At 43.2% G+C, this 21,398-nt stretch overlaps 1 protein-coding gene and 1 non-coding gene across 51 annotated transcripts in view; one reads left to right on the forward strand and one right to left on the reverse strand.

The window, feature by feature from the left end:
* Magi1 (membrane associated guanylate kinase, WW and PDZ domain containing 1) overlaps positions 1-21,398 on the reverse strand; it is a 603,975-nt gene that overhangs the window by 209,529 nt on the left and 373,048 nt on the right.
* Positions 776-906, forward strand: LOC134478806 (small nucleolar RNA SNORA44). The gene has a single exon (XR_015687333.1). It is a non-coding gene; the product is annotated as a small nucleolar RNA SNORA44 (small nucleolar RNA).

A 21,398-nucleotide genomic window follows, 5' to 3' on the forward strand; every position in this document is an offset into this window, starting at 1 on the left:
ATTTTTTTTTTTAACCAGTTCTTAAGCATTATAAAGAAGACATAGGGAAACATCTTTTGCAGGTTGCAAATCCCACTTGCAACACTGATTCAGCACCAGAAATGGAAGTGATGGATGAGAAATGCTATTGAGCATAATTAATCCTGTATGAAAACTTGGTCACAAGGGGACAATGAAGTCTCCCTGGTCTAAGAGTCTCTCAGTAAGAACAGATGCCCCTCTGCAAGCTCTCTAAAATCTGCTGCATTCTGGGAGTCCACAAGACAGTCAACACACTTGGCACTGAACCTCCCATGGCAAAATGAGACTGGACAGCTGGGTTAATGTAACGGGCCATAAGGTAACAGCCTTGAAGTACTGCTCAGCCCCACTACTGTGTGAGTCCCGGAGTCAGAGTGTCAGATTCTATGAGGATACCAGAGGGATTTTCCGGATGAACCGACAGACACTTAACAAAACGCAGCATTACAATGGCACTGAGGTAATGAAGACACCAGGTAGGGCCCTCCAGCAGAGCTTCTGCCAAGGTGCCACAGCACCTCTGTTGCCCAGTGGTTGGGGCGTTGGAGCCCAGACAGACATACACGTGAACTTTGTACCTGCTATGGTGAGTGGGAGAGAACTCTACCTGCTATCAGTCACCATCTCATCAAATCTGCTTTGCAGAGAGGATCTGACAGTCAAAACATTCGGTTCTAGATCCTCAGAAATTATAAACAGATGAGAAAGGTGAATGAAGTCTGACTTGTAAAGACATCACTAACCAAGAAAAGGACAGCAAGTTTCCAAGGGCTTTGGCTGAGTTATGGTCATGGGATCCCCAACTGTATCACAGAATGAAATGGAGACATTCTGACAGCTCAGGTCAGCACAGTACCTGTGGCTGTTAGTATCTTTCTTAGAAGGTAAAAGGGAGAACAGGAAGCAGCCTAAATATATGATATAAAACACAGACTGTGCGGTACTTTGAGTACGCTTGGCTCAGGGCGTGGTACTATTTGATGTCAGGCCTTGTTGGAGTAGGTATAGCCTTGTATGTTACTACGGGCACGGATGGGTTTTAAGTCTGGAAGCCAGTCTTCTGCTAGCAGCCTTCAGATGAAGATGTAGAACTCTCAGCTCCTCCTGCGCCATGCCTGCCTGGATGCTGCCATGTTCCTGCCTTGATGATACTGTATTGAACCTGTGAACCTGTAAGACACCCCAAATTAAATGTTATCCTTATATAGGCCTCCAGCAGAAGGCGTGGTCCAGATTAAAGGTGTCTACCACCATGCCTGGATCTGGAACTTGCCTTGTCCCAGGATGACCTTGAATTTAGAGATCTGCTTGCCTCAGTCTTCTAGGAATAAAGGCATGTACTACCATGCCTGGGCTTAAGCTTTTCATAGCCACTATGCCTCAAGATCTCCACGTAAAGATGTGAGTCAGAAGCCTGTGTCTTCTAGTTTCAAGATCTGGGTCACAGGTGTACCCTCCAATTCTGGACTGTAGTTCGTTCCAGATGTAGTCAAGTTGACAACCAGGAATAGCCATCACAGATTGATAAATGGATAATGAAATGTGTTACTCACTTGGGGGAAATGAAATTTGCAGGCTAATAGTCTGAACTGGAAGCCATTGTCTTTAGTGAGAAAACTCAGATGAAGAAAGAAAGAATGTGCTATGCTTTCTCTCAAATCTAGAATATTAGCTTTTAAGCTTTAGATAAATGTGTTTCATTTGGAATGATCACTCAGGTTAGGAAACTAGCTAAGGGCTAAGTGGGAGCAGGAAGGCTTCCAAGCAAAGGAGGATAGAATATAATGTTAGGAAGAAGAGAGAAAAATGGAATAGAAGGCATCATGGCGGGTAGGGGACAGGAGGGAAGAGAAGATGACAAAATATGGGGAGTAAGAAGTAAAAGCAAATTCCTTTTGAAAAAGCCACATAGAAACATTACAGAAGATAATAAATATGTGTATGTATATTTGTATGTATGTATTTATGTACTTACATATGTATGTACACATACCCTGTAATCACTGGCTACCAAATAAAAACCCAAGAACAGGAATGGGTTAATTCTTTTTGAGTCGTTGGCCAATAGGGTCCTAAAGACCCACCTCACAGGTTATTATCAGTGATTTTTGGTTACCCTCCAGAAGTTGATGGTAAGATCCTATTGTTGAACACACACCCTCCTTGAGTTTAGTAAACAAATCCTGAACAATTCCAACTCCAGATGACAACCCAAATTAAATGGGGAAACTCTTTCGGGCCTCACTCCTATTTGAAGACCTAAAGCAATCAATGACTGCAGAGAGAGGGAGAACCCATATACCTCAAGGACGAGTCCCCTAATTGGTTAGCCAATTCCAAGTGGTCAGCCCTAGAAACACACATACAAGTAACACTAAGTAGACTCAGCAGGTTGTATTTACATATATGTCTGTGCTAGATAGTTTTATGTCATCTTAACACAAGCTAAAGTCATCTGAGCGAAGAGAGCCTCAATGAAGAAAATGCTTTCATAATATTGGGCTGCAAGCAAGCTTGTAGGCACCTCCTTGATTAGTGATTTTTAGGGAAAGAGCCAGCTCCTTTGTGGGTGGGGTCCTGGTTTCTATAGGAAAACAGGCTAAGGAATGTAGGTGCCCTTGCATTTGGAGCACAGATATTCAAGATTGAGAGTTCATCTTGGTGAATTTTTCCTTTGATGAATATGAAGTATCCTTCCTTATCTTTTTTGATAACTTTTGGTTGAAAGTCGATTTTATTTGATATTAGAATTGCTACTCCAGCTTGTTTCTTGGGACCATTTGCTTGGAAAATTGTTTCCTAACCTTATACTCTGAGGTAGTCTCTGTCTTTGTCACTGAGGTGTGTTTCCTGTATGCAGCAAAATGCTGGGTCCTCTTTACATATCCAGTCTGTTAGTCTATGTCTTTTTATTGGGGAATTGAGTCCATTGATATTAAGAAATATTAAGGAGTAGTGATTATTGTTTCCTGTTATTTTTGTTGTTAGAGGTGGAATTATGTTTGTGTGGCTATTTTTGGGTTTGATGCAAGAAGATTACTTTCTTGCTTTTTCTAGGGTGTAGTTTCTCTCCTTGTGTTGGAGTTTTCCATCTATTATCCTTTGTAGGGCTGGATTTGTGAAAAGATATGGGGGAAAACCTCGAACACATAGGCACTGGGGAAAATTTCTTGAACAGAACACAAATGGCTTATGCTTTAAGATCAAGAATTGACAAAGTGGACTTCATAAAACTGCAAAGCTTCTGTAAGGCAAAGGATACTGTCATTAGGACAAAATGGCAACCAACACATTGGGAAAAGATCTTTACCAATCCTACATCTGATAGTGGGCTAATATCCAAACTATACAAAGAACTCAAGAAGTTAGACTCCAGAGAATTAAATAACCCTATTAAAAATGGGGTACAGAGCTAAACAAAGAATTCTCAACTGAGGAATATCAAATGGCTGAGAATCACCTAATGTTCAACATCCTTAGTCATCAGGGAAATGCAAATCAAAACAACCCTAAGATTCCACCTCATACCAGTGAGAATGGCTAAGATCAAAAACTCAGGTGACAGCAAATGCTGGTGAGGATGTGGAGAAAGAGGAACACTCCTCCATTGTTGGTGGGATTGCAAACTGGTGCAACCAATCTGGAAATCAGTCTGAAGGTTCCTCAGAAAATTGGACATAGTACTACCTGAGGACCCAGCTATACCACTCCTGCCTGGGCATATGCTCAAAGATGCTCCAACATATAATGAGGACATATGCTCCACTATGTTCATAGCAGCCTTATTTATGATACCCAGAAGCTGGAAAGAACCCAGATGTCCCTCAACAAAGGAATGGATACAGAAAATGTGGAGTATACATTTACACAATGGAGTACTACTCAGCTATTAAAAACAATGACTTCATAAAATTCATAGGCAAATGGATGGAACTAGAAAATATCATTCTGAATGAGGTAACCCAATCACAAAAAAACACACATGGTATGCACTCACTGATAAGTGGATATTAGCCCAAAATCTTAGATTACCCAAGATACAATCCACAGACCTCATGAAGCTCAAGAAGAACGACCAAAGTGTGGAATCTTCAGTCCTTCTTAGAAGGGGAAACAAAAATATTCACAGGAGGGGATATGGAGGCAAAGTTTGGAGCAGAGACTGAAGGAAAGGCCATCCAGGGATTGCTCCACCTGGGATCCAGCCTATAAACATACAGCCACCAAACCCAGACAATACTGCTGGTGCCAAGAAGTGCATGCTGACAGGAGCCTGTCTCCTGAGAGGCTCTGCAGAGCATGACAAATACAGAGGCGGACACTTTCAGCCAACCATTGAACAGAGAACAGGGTCCCCACTGGAGGAGTTAGAGAAAGGATTGAAGGGGCTGAAGGGGTTTTCAACCCCATCAGAACAACAATGCCAACCAACCAGAGCTCCGAGGGACTAAACCACCATTCAAAGACTATACATGGACAGACCCATGGTTCCAGATGCATATGTAGCAGAGGATGGCCTCGTTGGGCATCAGTGGGAGGAGAACCCTTTGATCATGCCAAGACTCAAAGCCCCAGTGTAGGGGAATGCCAGGGCAGGAAGGTGAAAAGGGGTGGGTGGATGAGTGGATGGGTGGGTGGGGGAACACCCTCACAGAAGAAGGGGAAGGAGGAATGGGATAGGAGGTTTATGGATGGGAAACTGGAAAAGGGGATAGCATTGAAATGTAAATAAAATAATATCCAATAAAAGAAAGAAAGGAAGGAAAGAAGGCAGGCAGGCAGGCAGGCAGGCAAACCGACTAAGCTACCCATGAGCCAGGCAGTAAGCAGCACCTCTGTGCCCTCTGCCTCAGCTTCTGACTCCAAGTTCTGGTGCTTTTTGAGTTTCTATCTCAATAAATCCTTTCTTGCCCAAGCTATTCAGGCTGTGCATGATATTCAATCACTTCAATCCTACCACTAACTTAGACAATATTGATAATAATTAAATAAAAAAGGACACAAATTTGAGAGGAAGCAGGGATGAGGAAACATGGAAACAATGAGGAAAGGACAATGGCACATAGTTTCATTAAAATCTTAACAAAAAGAAGAACAACAAAACCATATTGAAAAAAGCAGTCTGGTTTTCACAGTCCCGGAAGGTGCTAGGTAGGCACACTGCTATCCTTGGAATGATCCATTGCTTCTGAAGAAAATTAATCCCCAGTCTCACCCAGCTGTGAACCCTGGGAGCTGCAATAACGTCTCTGGGAAGATGTGCCCAGCAGTGCCACAGTGCCACACATTCTGAAGATAACCAACCACTTTCTTATTGGACTTAAGGACAACACCACAAAGCCCAGCACTGAGAGCAAGGCCAAGAATCTGTGGCAAGATATGTCATACAGCCTAGGAGAAAACCTACGATTACTATTGCATTAAGGGACATAGCATTAAAATGACTCCTAACAACATATTGCTATACCTGAAATCAGTGTATCCCTCAACCCTCACCAGAGAGTCTTCTTACACAAGAGAGGGATTAATGGAAAAATTAAAACCGGTCAATGCACAGAGAATAAGAAACTTCAGAGTGCTCAGCCCAAATGGGACGTCTATATTGAACCTCTCTGCCTCGAGGATCAGAGAACTTAGTGGAACCGGGACAGAAATAATTTAAGGGCCAGGAGCAATGTATTATTACAAGGAAAGAGCGGGGTTACTTTTCTTATTTTCTTTTTGTTTAGGTTTTTGATGCTGTTTTGTTTGTTTATATACAACAGGATATATGCACATAACTCACAGCAACTGGGGCAGCAAACACAAAACCTGTGCAAACACAGGCCAAACAAATCTCCAACAAATGGGGACATCCCCCTGCCCCTACTGTGGAGCTATTGGCATTTGATAGCTACTGGGAAAGGTAGAGTCAGTTTTCTTTGATTTGTGACCTCTGAAGTAAGGCTTACACTCCATAGTAGGAACCACACCCAGGTCACCACATAACGGACTTGTCAGCTTTAAAACAGAGATCAAGAGAGAACACAAAGTTGGGCTGGTAGCGAGGTGGAAGCAGATCTGGGAGGAGTTGGGAAAGGAGATAAGTATGAACAAAACACGGCGTCTGAAATTCACAAGGAACAAAACACTAGGTGTTACATTTTTTCAGTAAAAAAGGAAAGAAAAGAAGGATGGGATATAGCTCAAGTATTTGGAAGGCTATGAGTATAATTCCCAGCACTGCAAAAAGAAAAAATAATGGCTAATAAAACTTGATGAAGTCACTTATAGCCTATCTTTATTCATCAATGTATTTTTCATTATAAAGCTATAATGATCACATATGTTCTGATGACTAGCGGCCAGAAGTGGCGGCACAAGCCTGTGTTCCCTGCACTCAGGAGGCAGAGACAGGATCTCTACAAGTCTGAAGCCAGCCTGGTCTACACAGAGAGTTCTAAGCCAGTCAAAGTTACATAGTAAGAACCTGCTTCAAAAGGACTTCTGGCTACCTCAATACAAACCCCTTTTTCTGTCTCATTTACTGGTCTGTCCTAAGACTAAGTCTGAATCTACTCTTGGGTCAATTCTGTAAGAGAACAAAAGTTTGTTGATGAAACTCCCCAAACAAGGAGAGACACATCTAGAAGAAGTCTGCTTCACTGAACAGCATAGAGCGCTATTCTCAGTCGAGCTATGTACAATATACTGTAGACTTAATCAGGGATTCAGCTATACAAAGCAACTACAGCCGTTTCCTATGCAACTAGCATTTTACCAGGGTTTGATGCTAACATCTCTCAGGTTCTCTGGGTGCCTCACGAGCGCTGTCAGTTAATAGTACCAGAAGTGAGCAAGTGACTCAAAGTTGAACACCAGAGCTGCTTCCTAAAATTCAACTTTGGTGGAATTAAAAAAAGACTCCTTATGAGCTAGGTCTCCCTACCACAAGTCACGTTTTTTAAGTCAAGCAGAGTGTAGGATGGTTCGAGTTGTACTAAACGTTATAGTTGTGCCTACCTAGGAAGAAAAGAGCTCTCTCTACCAAAGAACAAATGATAAAGTAAACTAAGACCCCCGCATCACTCATAAGGTGTCATCAAGCACCTCAGAATCCTAAAGAGTGACAAGGGCCCGCTAAAACATCACCAATTTCCTTTCCACCTTTTTCTCCTACAAAGCACACTCATACTGAATGCATACACTTCAATGCTGCCTGGATAGCTATTAAATACTTCTGCTTTACAGTCCGCCTTGGCTCTGAAATGAGAGCGCCACCCTTCTTGAAAGTGCGAAATCATGCCATCTTTTCTTCCACATGGCCCATCAAACTTTACCTTGAGATCAGGTTCACATCTGCTGCCCTACAACCGAGAGCTGTATGAACCTACACACTGACCTCTGTCACTTCAGCCACCCTCCTACAGTCGGCCAGTGAGAGCCTCCTGAGTTGTCCTCTGAAATGCTAAGTCACAAGGGAGTCTCTCGGTATAAGGACTCACCATCTTGGTGGGATGATGGCTCGAGGATCGTGCATGACTATTAAAGCTTACAGAGTTGCACATCAGCAATGTAGAATTGTACTGCATGGTAAAAACTTTTACAGAAAAGTAAGCTGGATGACAGAAGATCTGCACTCAAAATCCTGTTTACAAAACCTTAAATTGCAGGGTTGGTGGCACATACGTCTAATCCCAGGAATGAGGAGGCAAAGGCAGGTAGATCTCCGAGTTCAAGTCCAGCCTCATCTACATGAGAGTTCCAGGACAATCAGGACTACATAGAGAAGGCCTATATAGAGAAACCAAAACAACAACAACAACAACGACAACAAACCCACAAAACAAGAAAATAAACAAAGACTGCAGATCCTATCTGAGTAGATTCCCTAGTCTGCAACTTCATCATCTTCTCCCCTCGCCCCGCTCTGCCCAGCCCCACTGCCCATGAAACAGGTCAGGCATGCTTCTGCACCTTTGACTTTTGACTGGTCACTGAACACAGAACGACTCATCGACACCCCGATTTCCAGAAGGAAAACAAACTTGCTCCCACCCACCTGTGTCACCTTCCCAGTAGAATCATCTCCCATGGACAGGACACCCTTCATGTTGTTGGACTTGGTTTTTGTCCTCCCACTTTTTTCTTTTTATATTTAAAACTCAAGAGAACAACAGTCTCTCCTGCATTTCTTTATTGAGAAGGTAAGAAAGTATCTGGAAGATGGCAGCTGTTTAGGAACCGCTGCATGAATGAAGGTGCATCCTGAGGACCTCCGCACGCCAACACTGCCTTTATCCCCGTGGATTCAACATTATAGTGATGATTGCTAAATGAATGGTTTGGCCTCTGTAACTTCCAAGTTCTCCGTAGGTTGGCTGTTCACCGCAACTGACTGTCTCAAAATATACAACCGTACAACAGTCTCTTCTAGGGTATCTGCTCCCTAAATCAAGCTTGGCTGGAATTAGTTTGGCTTTTCTATTGCAATATTGCTAACCCTAGAAGGTACACCAGACATATTCAGCTACACATTCAGTAACAGAGCCCACTCTCTGTGGACAAAGAATAAAGGTCCTGTCTAGGTCATCTATGAGCCTACACGGTAGATTTGGGGATTGGAAGATGGGGCAGCATAGAGAAGAGGCTCAGCCCTGGGTTAGTTATTCTCCTAACGGGCAGGCCCAAGGCTCCCAGTGGGTGACAATACACAGAAACCTCCTCAGTGTTCTTGGGAGCTGAGTGGAGTGGGTGTCTGTAAGCACACCACAGAAGCACTTCCTGCAGGTGAGAGCCCTTGTAATTGCTATTAGGTGCGTCACACCAAAGGCAGGCTCTGGAGGTTGACAGAGGTGAGTGCCAGGGCACTCTGAGCATGAAATCCAGGTCAAACACAACTGCTGAAGAGAGCAAGCATTTCCAAGGCAACTGCTGGGATACCCCCTTGCATTCTGACCTTATTACCTCATTTCTCCCACTTGAACGTCATACCAAGGCCATCACGAGGACAGACATCCATGGCAAGGGCTCTGTTATCTTTAGTCCCAAGCTCCTCTGAACAAACTCAAAAGTTTGCTTAGAGGATGCAAAGGTTGTCCAAAGAACACACTTCAACCTGCAAATGAACACTGGCATAGGACACGACTGGCCTCTTAAAATTTTGAAACGATGAGTGTCGTTATCACGTTAGCATTATACCTCGCTCTTATAGAGATAAAATATGGACCCATATAGAACTTTAAAACACAAAGGTAACACCAAAAAATAATTCAGGAGGCTGGAGAGGTGGCTCACTGGGTAAGAGTGTGTGCAACTATTTTTAAAAACTATTTATTATATACAATACACTGTAGCTATCTTCAGACACACCAGAAGAGGGCATCAGATCTCATTACAAATGATTGTGAGCCAGCATGGGGTTGCGGGGATTTGAACTCAGGACCTCTGCAAGAGCAGTCAGTGTTCTTAGTGTGCAACTCTTGCAGAAGACTTGGGCTGGGTCCCAGCACCCATGTTTACAACAGACTGTAACTCCATTTCTGCATTCACATGTACATATCCATATTCCTCCCTCACAGAAATAAAAAAAAATCTTTAAAAAAAAAAGAACTCAGGCTGAACAAGGAAAATGAATCGAACAACTAGTTTCTTCTAGCCCAGCATATTGAAGCTATACTATAATGCCAAATCAGTCTAAGGACTAAAAATAGTGAGGTGTTCCCCTTCATTTGCCCCCGCTCAATCTTTTCAGTGCACACAGTATCTTAACCTGTCGGCGGATCTCAATTCACATGATATACACCTGAAATGCCCCAACAGTTAGATGTGGCTGAGGACTTCCTGACCCTGGATAGTGTAAGTACAGATGTCAAGCACTTTCTTTTTCTGGACTCTATTGCTGTTCTCTGAGTCATGCTTTTTAAACTAGTAGAAGGGAGCTTGAAATTTCTCCTAATTTAGGACAGCATTAGCCTCAGCAACCAGATATTTCTTGAAATGCAGTTACTATACGAAGTACTATGACAGTGGGAATGGGCTGTTATGTGTAATAAAGTTGTATGGCAAATAATATTTGTTGTATTCCAAATAATATTTGTTGTATTGCAAATAATATTTGCGTTTCCCTGACCTCTAAGAGAAACTGCTTCATTAAGTTTCCTTTGAACAGTGGTTTTTCTTGCTAATGACATATTAATGTATGTTGACTGTAAATGTTTCAAACAGCTAGACAAAAACAAACGTAACAAAAAAAAAATGAAGTAGCAACACAGGCAACAGGAAGCAAGAAGAGTTCAAGAACCACTTTGCAACAGCATGCCTGGGCTATTCTCCAGCTTCTAGCAAGACTAGGTTACCCTAGAACTGAGCTTCTGAAGGATGTTCTCAGCATGATTTTAAGGAGGGGAGTTGAAGAGACATTGACAATAAGGAGTCTCTCCAACCCTATACACTAGGAAAAGGTCGCTCCTTCTCCTTCAAGGTGAGATTACAGCTTCTCCTGGCTTCTGAAAGTGCTTCACCAGAGCATGAAAGGCAGTTCAGTTTGGAGATATTTCCACAGCAATGGTAGTGTAAAGCTCACATAACATAATAATTAAAGCATCCCAGAACCCCTTGACATTCCCTATCCCTCCCTTCCTTACCCAAGGGTCTCAAAAACCACTTTCTGAAAACAAGCAAGGAAGCAAGCTGGCTTAAAGTTAACTTTCTCCCTCCCTATGGAAGGTTGGTTAGAAGCATTGCTCAGCCTACAAAATGAGCTATTATGACCTAGTTCTAACTTAGAGCTGACTCAGCTGAGACCAGCTGAAACGATGCTTTTCAGGAGGCCAGAGCTGGATTTGGTGAGGCTCTGACAGGACCCTGCCAAAGTCAGCAATTTCTTAAAAATGAGGTCAGGTTATAGGAACCCTTGATGGCCTTACTGCTGCTGCAAGAAAGTTAGACCAGTCACAGTGAAACTACCCTCACTCTCCCTAAAAACAGCCAAGAAAGGATGGGCCACAGTCTTGGGAGATTTGGTCAAGAAGTGCCATTCAGGGGGCTGGAGAAATGCCTCAGTGGTTAAGAGCACTGACTGTTATTCCAGAGGTCTTGAGTTCAAATCCCAGCAACCACATGGTGGCACTCTGTTTAACATTAACTAGCAATTAGGCACTCAGACTACTGTACAAATGAAGGACCAGACTCACAGAGGTGAAATGGTGAGCTAAAGCCATCTGTATAGCCAGAGACAGAGTAAGCCCCGGTTTGTCCAACTCCTAGGAAAAAACAAAATCCATCCATCCATCCATCCATCCATCCATCCATCCATCCATCCATCAGGCAGAAAGTAGGGAATCCATCATTGTTGCTGTAAATTGTAATTAAAAAAAAAAAAAAAAAAAAAAGGTTTCTTTTACCCCGCACTAGATCCGGCACTGCAGTGCCCCAAAAGCTGGTAGACGTCTTCATCTCAGTCAGCAAAGCGTCTCACCCGCTTTCTCCATCCCATATCACACTGCCGATGGCTTCTCTCTGAGCCGTCAGCAAACTCTCTACCCATCCAGTTCCCCAGGCAGGCTGCCACCATATACATATCTCCAGCCACCACACACTCTCTTGAACTTAAATCGCCACATGAAAGGACACACAACACAATGACCACTGATCCGATTGATAATGTACAATTTGCTCATCTAGACATACAAAGCCCTTACATCCATACATCCATTCCTTACGAATATTCATAACAACCTGTAAAGGTGCAGAGAGGAATCTTAACATTCGCCTCCATGTTCTCCTGGCCACTTCTCGCTCGCTCCAGTCTCCTCCACTCTCTCCCGCCCATCCTTCCTTCTCATCCAATGGCAGGCCTCATTCTATCTTGTACCTGCCTTCACCTGTATGACATCATCCTACATATCATGATACATACATATATATATGTATGTGTGTGTGTGTGTGTGTGTGTGTGTCTACATGTGCATATGGGTGCCCATAGAGGCCAGAAGAAGGCTTTAGGCACCCTGAAGCTGGACTTACAGACTGTTGTGAACCATGTGACATGGGTGCTGGAAACAGAACCCAAATCTTCTAGAAGAGCAGCAGGCACTGATAACCAGTGAGCCATTGCTCCAAACTCCACTTAGATATTTTAAAAATCAGACAGACTAATGAGTAGGATTGACTGACAGCTTGTGTATTCCCTTAAAATTCTTGATTATAAACAACGCGATTTTTTTAAATGAATAAAGGATTTATACACACAGTTCATCAAACTAGATATACAGGTGGCAAATAAATACATGTGGACATGCTTAGCATCTATAATTGTCTGAAAAGCAGGACAACTTACTGCCACAGTAGTAGAAGGACTAAGGAAAAGAATGATCGGATGCCTCAAAATGTAAAGATACTCACTGCCAGGAATAACAGCCTACTTTCAACCCCAGAGCCCACACAGTGCACGGAGAGCCTAAGCCTGAACACTGTCCTCTGTCCTCCATTGTGTACTGTGAAGTTGTGTGTGTGCACACAAAGACACACACACACACACATGCAATGAATAAACATCATAAGCCACACACACATACACACACACCTGTGACTAGTTTTCAAAAGACTAAGAAAATATTTGGCAATATAGCTTGAGATTCTTTTATTTGCGATATTCGAGACAAGACTGTCTCAGCGTCCCTAGTCCTTTGGATTTTTAAGTATCTGTACAGCATTTACCCAGTGTGCGTCTCTCATCTGGAAACCACACTCAGAGAGACAATACAATTACAACAGGACACAGAAAATCCCATTAGCACTGAGATAACTGAGGAGGAAGCTCACCCTGTACTAAGTCCTAGAAAATAACGTGAATGACTTCAATAGCAGCACTTAGGAGGCAGGGGCAGGTGGATGTCTGGGAGTTCCAGACCACCCAAGGTATACAGTGAGATCCTGACTCAAGAAAATAAACAGAAACAATAAACCCAAGTGCTAGGGAAGACAGAGAGCAACTGAGAGCCTTACATTGCCTACCACGGTGAGGATGCATCATGCCCGACCACTGTAGACGTGGGTAAGTTTCTCAGACCACAAACCATGGACTTGCCATGTGACCCAGTGACCTCACTCCTCTGGATTTACCCAAAGTGAAAACCTAACTTGACAAAACCCTTGAGTACTCATGTGGTTCTTTGACCAGAAGCTCTAAGCCCACTCGTTTGCTTTCTGTGGAGCCTCCTTAAAGACATTACTCATAATCTCCAAGTCAAAGCAATTCAGTAGTCCCTCAAGAGGTAAACAGATAGGTGTACTGGTGGTGCATTCACAAAATGGAACAATACACAGCAACACAAAGGAACTAACAATGCAAGCAGCAACAGGGATGAGACCTAACTCCATTTACTATGCAGAAGCTGAATACTAAATGATTTCATTTATATGGCCTTTGAGATAAGTCAAAAATATTGGTTAACAAAATAACTATGGATGCCTGGGGATGGAAGACCGACTGCGAAGGGATGGGGAGGAAGGGGTTCTTAGGGAGACTTCCGTGCTCTCCCTGAATAACTGACAGGTGCAAGATTGTATGAGACTGACAAAACTCAGCACAACATTCCCAATTGTAGGTGAATTAAATTCATTTCAGTAACAAACAAACCCCTAACAGTTCTCAGAAGCAGGTGCACAAGCTCACACGCACGTGCACGCGCGCACACACACACACACACACACACACACACACACACTTACTTAAAACTCACCTAGATTAAAGCCATCACAAACTAACATAAGTTTTCTTAATGACAAAGTGTTGGAATATACATATTTTCAAACTGGCAAGAAACATAACAGACTTTTTTTTTTTAACACCCTCTTGCTGGTTGGCAAGCACAACAGTTCACTCCAACACCTTCATTCTGCATTCTGGAAAATGCAAACACAACACAGGAGGCGTCTAGAGTAAGAGACACAGGTTTTCCACAGAGCTTGTAAGTCCCAAAAGCCGCCTTGGAGAAAGTGTCTTCCTAAAAAGAAAACTGCAACCTCCCACGGTCAGGGTTTACTGACCATGAATAAAGTCAAACCTCGAGTATAATACAACTGTGTCTACTGGAGTCCCATCCCTAACCCTTTGATGGGAGAGTCTCTGCTGTAAGGTAGGGATCTTTGATGCTACACATGCTGAAGACAGATACCACTGTGCTCAGCACCCTGCTGCTCTCATGCTGTCTGCAGAAAATAAACCGTGCTCACCCCAGGTCTTTGCATCACCTAGCACATGAAAAGTCCTGAGAAGCGATTAGCTTCCACAGTGCATGCAAGCCCAGCTCTCCTTCAGGGTTGGGTGAGGAATGCATCTAGAATCCTCTTCTCCAGAAGCATGTGGGTCTTGCTGGCCTCCTGAGGTATTCTCTTCTTTCCCCGAACAGCCCCAGAGCTCTGGCTCATCTGCCTACCAGAGTCTCACTGAAAACCCCTATTACAAGCAATTCAAAGCATGAAATGAAAATTGATGCTTTCAGCTCATGTAATGACGAAAATGGGAAACTGCCAGAAACTCCATGTTCCTTAATTTTCCATGTCACATTTCAAGAATGCAGATAGCAGCATGTCATATGAGATAAGAGAACGGACTAAGGGTGAAACATTCTTCCCTAATTTTGACCCCATTAAAGCAGAGCATCTTGCAATAAAAGCAAGTCTGGTAACAAGAAGGGGAAAAAAAAATTACAATCTTCAAAATCAGCACCAGCCAGGGCCAAGATGAAGAGCTGCTCCAAGAACGGGAAGTGAACATTAAAACAACGTATCTTGCATTCTTCAGAGGAGATCAGATCATGCAAGGAAGATGGGCAACCCACAGCCTATCTCTAAAATGATGGGATTGGACTAAGATACTTACAATCCTGCTCTAATATTATGCTTTATAGTCTTAGGAACCAAGAAGGGGTAAGGGCAATGTGTTTTATTGCCTGGGATAATACACATTGTGCTAGACATGTTTTTGTTGAACAAATCAAAGAAAGATTTTTGAGGAAATTTGTCTTCCTCCATGTAAGCATCATGCTTTGAAACTACAAAATGCAGATTAGTGCGTTGAACTGATTTCATTGTGTACCCTAGAGTCGCTCAAAAATGTATGAGACACTGTATTTAACCTTAGTCTAATATTCTAGGCCAAGAAATAAGAATTTGCTTGGAAATACCAGCCATTAAGTAGCTTCCCATGATTCTACAGGAAGGGTTTTGAGTAGGCCCGGACCAGATTACATAAAGTATCATATTAAAGTTTAGGTCTGAAACTTACCTAAAGGCTCATGTGTTGAATCCTTCATGTGCAATACAATATTGAGAGGGAGATCTCTGGGATGTTTAAATGATGGGTACGCTTATAAATCAATGGATTCACATGACATCATCGGGAAGTGAGGGAAACAAGGAGGTAGAACCTGGTTTAAATAGGTCACTGGGGAAAGATCTAGTTCACCCCAACCCCTTCCTTACTTCCTGGCGGGCACTAGGGAGGCTGCTGCTTTCTCCCATCTTGTCCTTATGTCCTTCCACCTGATGTTCTGCCTCACCACCTCTTGCCCATTGGTGATCGTGGACTGGAACCTCTGAACCCATGAGCCAAAACCCAAAACCAAACAACCAAGCAATCAAAACACCAAAACCAAACAGAGAGACCATTTCGGCTGCTGTTGGTTTGACTTATTTTGTCACAGCAACGAAAAACTGAGAAATGTGCCATATGCAGGGATGGCTTCCCAAAGCCCGCGAAGATGAGATTTAAATCATCGAGGTTGAACCTGGCAGAGACAGATTTCCTTTCTGGCGCACGCTAGTGGAAGAATAAAACCAATGTGGTACTTCTAGGGTTTTACGCACTCAGGAGATCTAAACTCCAACTCTTTAACACCTGCTCAGGTTAACTGCAGGCTCAAACACCTCCCACTTTGCTGGGCATTTCCACTTAAATATCCCTTGTGACTTCCCTGGTCATTCTTCCTAGAACTACTACGTCATTTCCAACCCCTTCTCTTCCTTAAAGTTCTTGTTCAATTATTCATTGAGTCCTTCAAAGTCTCTCTCCTGAATAACTGGGTTTGGGGCTTTCATTCTAGCTGTAGCTTCTTTATAAACGCCCCTGCATTAACTTCAAACTTAGGTCAAGGGTTAACAAAACTTTCTTTAAAAAAGAAAAGTCAAGGGGTAACTAACTTACTTCAAGTAAATAGTTCAGGCTAACGGGGTTACATTCCCTGCTACTGGCATTCTACCCTATAGTTGGAGAAGCATGAGAACGGGGAGGGGGGGAGGGGAAAGAGACCTCATGTCCCAAATGAAGACTATGTTAAAAAACAAACACACACACACACACACACACACACACACACACACACACACACACACAGACACACACACACACACACAAACAAACAAAAAACTTCATTTGAACAAGAAGCAAAGAATGGATCATATTTAGGCCAGTTAGATGGCCTCTACCTTAGTTAGGCAGACACATTAAAAAAAAAAAAAAATGCAAGCAAGTAATTCCTTCTGTTTAAATTCCTCCACTACCCTCAACGGAAGCTCTAAGACCGATATCTCAGTAGGACGTAGGAATGCCTCTAAGTCCTCTCCGTGTCAGCCCCACACAGCTCCTATAAACTGCACATCCACCATGAGGGACTGTGCACAATCCAGTCACTATTCAACATGTACACATCATTTAGCCTTCCGTCCAGAGCCTCCCTTGAGATGTCCTGTCTATGCCCTTCAACACCATCAGGAGATTGTCCTGTTCCACAAAACCATTGTTGGCCTGAATTCCAGCCAAGACTCCTTCCCTGTCCCCCATACACTTTCACATAGCTCATGTGACAGCATGCACCATCTCCCATAGAGGCGCTGCCCACCATCAATGCCACTGGATCCTGATGGGAAAAGGCCACCCTTCATGCAACTTTGTCTCCCAGACCCTACTATCTTCCTCATGGCTGAGAGACATTAAGTATTTGTTTCATTAACTAGGAAAAAAACTCCTCAGTCAACCTTGTATAACTTTTTGAAAAATCAGAATTCACTGGGTACTCCACCTTGGCTGGGCCAACTATTTTAATTTAACACTCAGTACTAAAACTTGTCCACACGTTGGAAGGCACTGTTCTTTCAGAGGATGATATAATGGCATAATTTAAAATTTCCCCCTTTACAGGAGATGTGCTTTAGAACTGCTACTTGGCTGTCTCCCCATTAGTCTTTAATTAGCTGCTTGAACAATGCTGAGTATGTTACATCCTCCTACAGAAAGCTAAGTCCTCAGGCAATTACTTTGTCCTGCTAAACATGGCCTATGCTACCACTGTGCCCATGGTAGGCAAACTTTCACAGAGGGGAGCAAAGTCTCTCCTGCTCCAGGACCTAAACAGAATCTCTGAGACCAGAGGCCACGAGAGGTCTGACTAAAGACTGCATTTAGTATAAATATTTATAGACCATATGTACACGGCATTTCTCCTGTCAACCTGTGCAACCTTTAAAGATTGAGTATATTCAAGCTGAAGGAAGTAGAATACAAATGAAAAGTTATACACTGACAAGTGTCTTATGAAATCCCTTTGTGGAGGTATTTCTAATCCTAAAAGCATGCATTCTCTCAGGATGGAGGGATAGCTCACTGAGAAAGCGCTCGATCTGTGTGCAAGAAGACCTCAGTTGTATCTACAGAACTCACGTGAAAATGGCAGGCACAGTGGTGGGCAGGCAGAGACAGGTGGACCACTGGAGCCACCTGGCCAGCTGGCCCAGTCTAATTGCTAAGTTTCAGGCCACTGAACCACTCTGTCTTGTCTCCAAGGAGGGAGCTAAGGTTTGGTCTGTTGCTATGTGTTGTAATGCTAAATAATGGCTTCCCAAGATCTGGAGATCCTCAGGAACCAAGTGATGCTAGGTAACCTTGCTCCTTAATTTAAAACTATTTGTTAAATAAAGATGCTAACAGCCTGTAGCTGGGCAGAAGGGAGGCGGGGGCAGTTCAGTTGGCAGGCTTAGGGTCTGAGGCAGAGACCAGGAGTGAGAGGAGAGAGGAGGAAGATGCCATAGGGTAGGTGGATGGTAAGAGCAAGGCCAGGAGGACGGGCCAGAGTAGGAGTGGCCCAGCAGAACACGACAAGTTTTATGTTGGGATTAATGACAGAAAAGGAGATAAAATAGCACAGAGGTTGGTATCTACCTAGCCGTAGTGCTTTTAAGGTTTATTATAAATATGAAGGTTTCTGGGCCTTTTATTTGGGAACGAAATGATCTAAAGTAAGGAAGAAACCCCCAAATAAGGTTTACCACAACAGGAGGTAGACATGATTCCTGAGGTTGTCCACTGCCTACCACATACACCTTCACAAGCATGCATGAGACCTATGCACTCATGCATCTTCACACACATGAGCACACACACTCGTGCCTCAGGAGGTGAAACTGCAGAGAGCCACAGAGAAGTACGAAGCAATGGCTCTGACTGTGTCCTATGATTGCCCTCACTGACGAGAGCCTAACTCATGGTCTAAAGGAGGTTTCCATCAATGCCGCACAGTCTCCCTGAAAACCTACTTCACGTCTGACAGGGTCTCTCTCCTTCACTAAGTCCTAGCTGAGCTCCTGACCTAAACCATAGGATGCGATACATTCTCAGCTTCTCCCATAAAGTTCACGATAAACCAGAGTCATCAAACCCAAACAACAGCCCTTGAAAAATAAAAGATCAAGTCAGTCTGTGGTGGCTTACACCTTTCTCCCCAACACTAGGGAGGCAGAAGCATGGGGATCTCCAAGTTCCTCACAGCCTGTTCCTCACAGCAAGTTCTAGGACAGCCAGGACTACACAGAGAAACGCTGTCTTGAAAAATACACAATAAAAAATAAACTCAGAGTCACTCTTCATCCTCTTTTTCACCATCATCAACTCACTTTCAAATAGAGCCCTGCCTTCTACACACCTCTCCTCCAAGAAGAAGACAGGGACAGCTCCTTAGTCAGGCTCCACCCCTCCCCCACCCATTTCCACTCCTCTGCACTGCTCACCATACAGCCTGAGGTGAGGCTTCCCATGTCTGCCATCTAGTCAGGACACTGCAATGGCTACCATCCATTGCCAGTCGCTTGGCTGTGCCCTAAAATGCCAGGCATCCTCTGTCCCACAGTCTCATTCTCCACAGTTCTGCCATCTTCTCCACTCCAACCATTCTGTCTACTTCTCAGAAAGTGTAGTTTAGTCCTTCTGCTCTAGTGTCTGTACTGTGCTGTCCACCACCCACATAGTCCTTCCCCTCACTCTGTCAGCTTAATGTTCCCTTCCCTGTGGGGTCTAACCTGACACCTTAGAGACTCTATTGAAAACTGCCAGGCACCCAATCCCCATGTTCCCAGACATACTCTCCTCCCCCCATCCCCCCATCACATTTACACTGTTTTCCAGTACGAAGAACTGACTACTGCCCAACTCTCCTAACTACAACACACACGAAGATTCCATGCTGGATCATGCAGTTGATCATAATGCCCAAGCACCCCAATGGTTCTCAGCACAGAGAAGTTTTAACATCAGTGTTTTTTGAATGCTGAAATCTACCTTGTGAGCTAGCTCAAGCATGAAGCAGCCTGAAAACATAGGTGATGATGACTAGAGGGCAGGAAGACGGCAAACATGCGCCAACACATGATGGACGGTAACAAGCGTGGGTTAGGCTAGTGACTATTTATCAATATGGTTTGGAAGAGGGATCCTAAGTCTTAGCATCAAATGAAAATTAAATGCATTATACCATTCTGTTCCACACCTCAGGACATGGAGTATTTGCTACCAAATTTTTGGCAGGGATATTTTAACTACTGTCTTAATACATCAATTCCAAGTAGAATAAAGTATCACTAAATTCTGCTTATGTATATATTACTGTGGAAATTGAGAGTGAGCGAGGGGACGTGCGCGTGCGCGCGCGCACACACACACACACACACACACACACACACACACTTAATCCTTTTGAAGTATGACACTGAATCAACTGGAAATTATGATTATATTTATCTTTGTGATTGACCTTATTTGTAAATAGTCAAGGGTTTTAGAGTTTTTAGGAATAAACTTTACATAGACAAAATATTTTTCAATAATCATTTCTACCTTATCCTCTTTTCCCTATCTTGACTGGACTAAACCAGCATGCATTCTAACTCAAGCTTCAGAAGCTAAGGAAGGTCTCGTCTTCTTTGCTGTACCACAATCTTCAGTATCTAAAGGCACAGAGTAGGCACCCACTTGCATGCCATTCCCAGGGCAGCATCACCACTAGACAGAAATGTCAGTAATGATTTAAAGGTCCACAAAGCCATAAAAAGGAGCAAAGGTTTCCATAAACCCAGGTGCTAAGCATTGCTAAAAAGGGCTAAATGTTTGCAGACTAGCCTCCCTTTTAGGGCCCTATCTATACTTAGTGTTTCTAAAGCAACACTCTTTGGCACTGTTCCATAATTAATTAGAAAATTATGGCACTTACTCCTTTTAGGCAAGTTATTTCATATAGCTGTTGTCAAATTTGTAGATTTGCATGGATCTAATCTTTACTATGCAACAGAAATACGCCCCACACAATAATTTAGAATCACCTTGAAGATCAATTAAACACTGAGCAGAAAGCTAAGTGACTTTTTTTTTTTCAATAGAATATGGGATCAACTAACTGTCTAGCTTGCAGAAAGAACATACATCTTTAAATACAAGGCGATCTGTGCCCCCTTCCTCTATCAAGTATTGGCAAAAGCAACAGCACCCAGGACTCTGATCAAACTTCAAAGTGACTGCTCAGGGTCCCTGGTGCATCCCCTTGCTCACGTGTATTGTGTACAAGGATCAGCACTGAGAACTGAGATCCAGAAAGGAAACTAGCAAAACCTCCACAAGGAAAGAATCACAAAGAACAGAAGTTTATCCACAGAGGCTTTTTTTTCCCCTTTCCCGTTCTCGTCGGGGAACCACAAACATGGAAGAAGTTTGAATCTAGTGGGCCATTTTCAAGCCCGGGGTCCCTTTTTACTTTCATGTTTGGATCCTTTCAAACATCATATTAAATGTCAAACAACATTTTCCCATTGATTTTTATGCCTGAATATAACAGTCTGCTGAAACTTTAAAGATGCCAATCTCCTTTGGGGGAGAAAAAAAAAAAAAGAATCAAAATGAGTAACCAGAGCCCAAGACCTATATCAAGAGAATAAACCAAACCAAACCAAACCAAACCAAACAGCGTATCCACATGGCATACAGTCATCAAGTCAGCAGATCCTTGGAGCAAACGCAAGAAGAGCAGTAAGAGTAGAACCCAGGTCAGAGAAGCTACCAAAGAGAAACAGCACAC

The sequence above is a fragment of the Rattus norvegicus genome, chromosome 4 (genome assembly GCF_021556685.1).
Source record: "Rattus norvegicus strain SHRSP/BbbUtx chromosome 4, alternate assembly SHRSP_T2T, whole genome shotgun sequence".
Classification (NCBI taxonomy): Eukaryota; Metazoa; Chordata; class Mammalia; order Rodentia; family Muridae; genus Rattus; species Rattus norvegicus.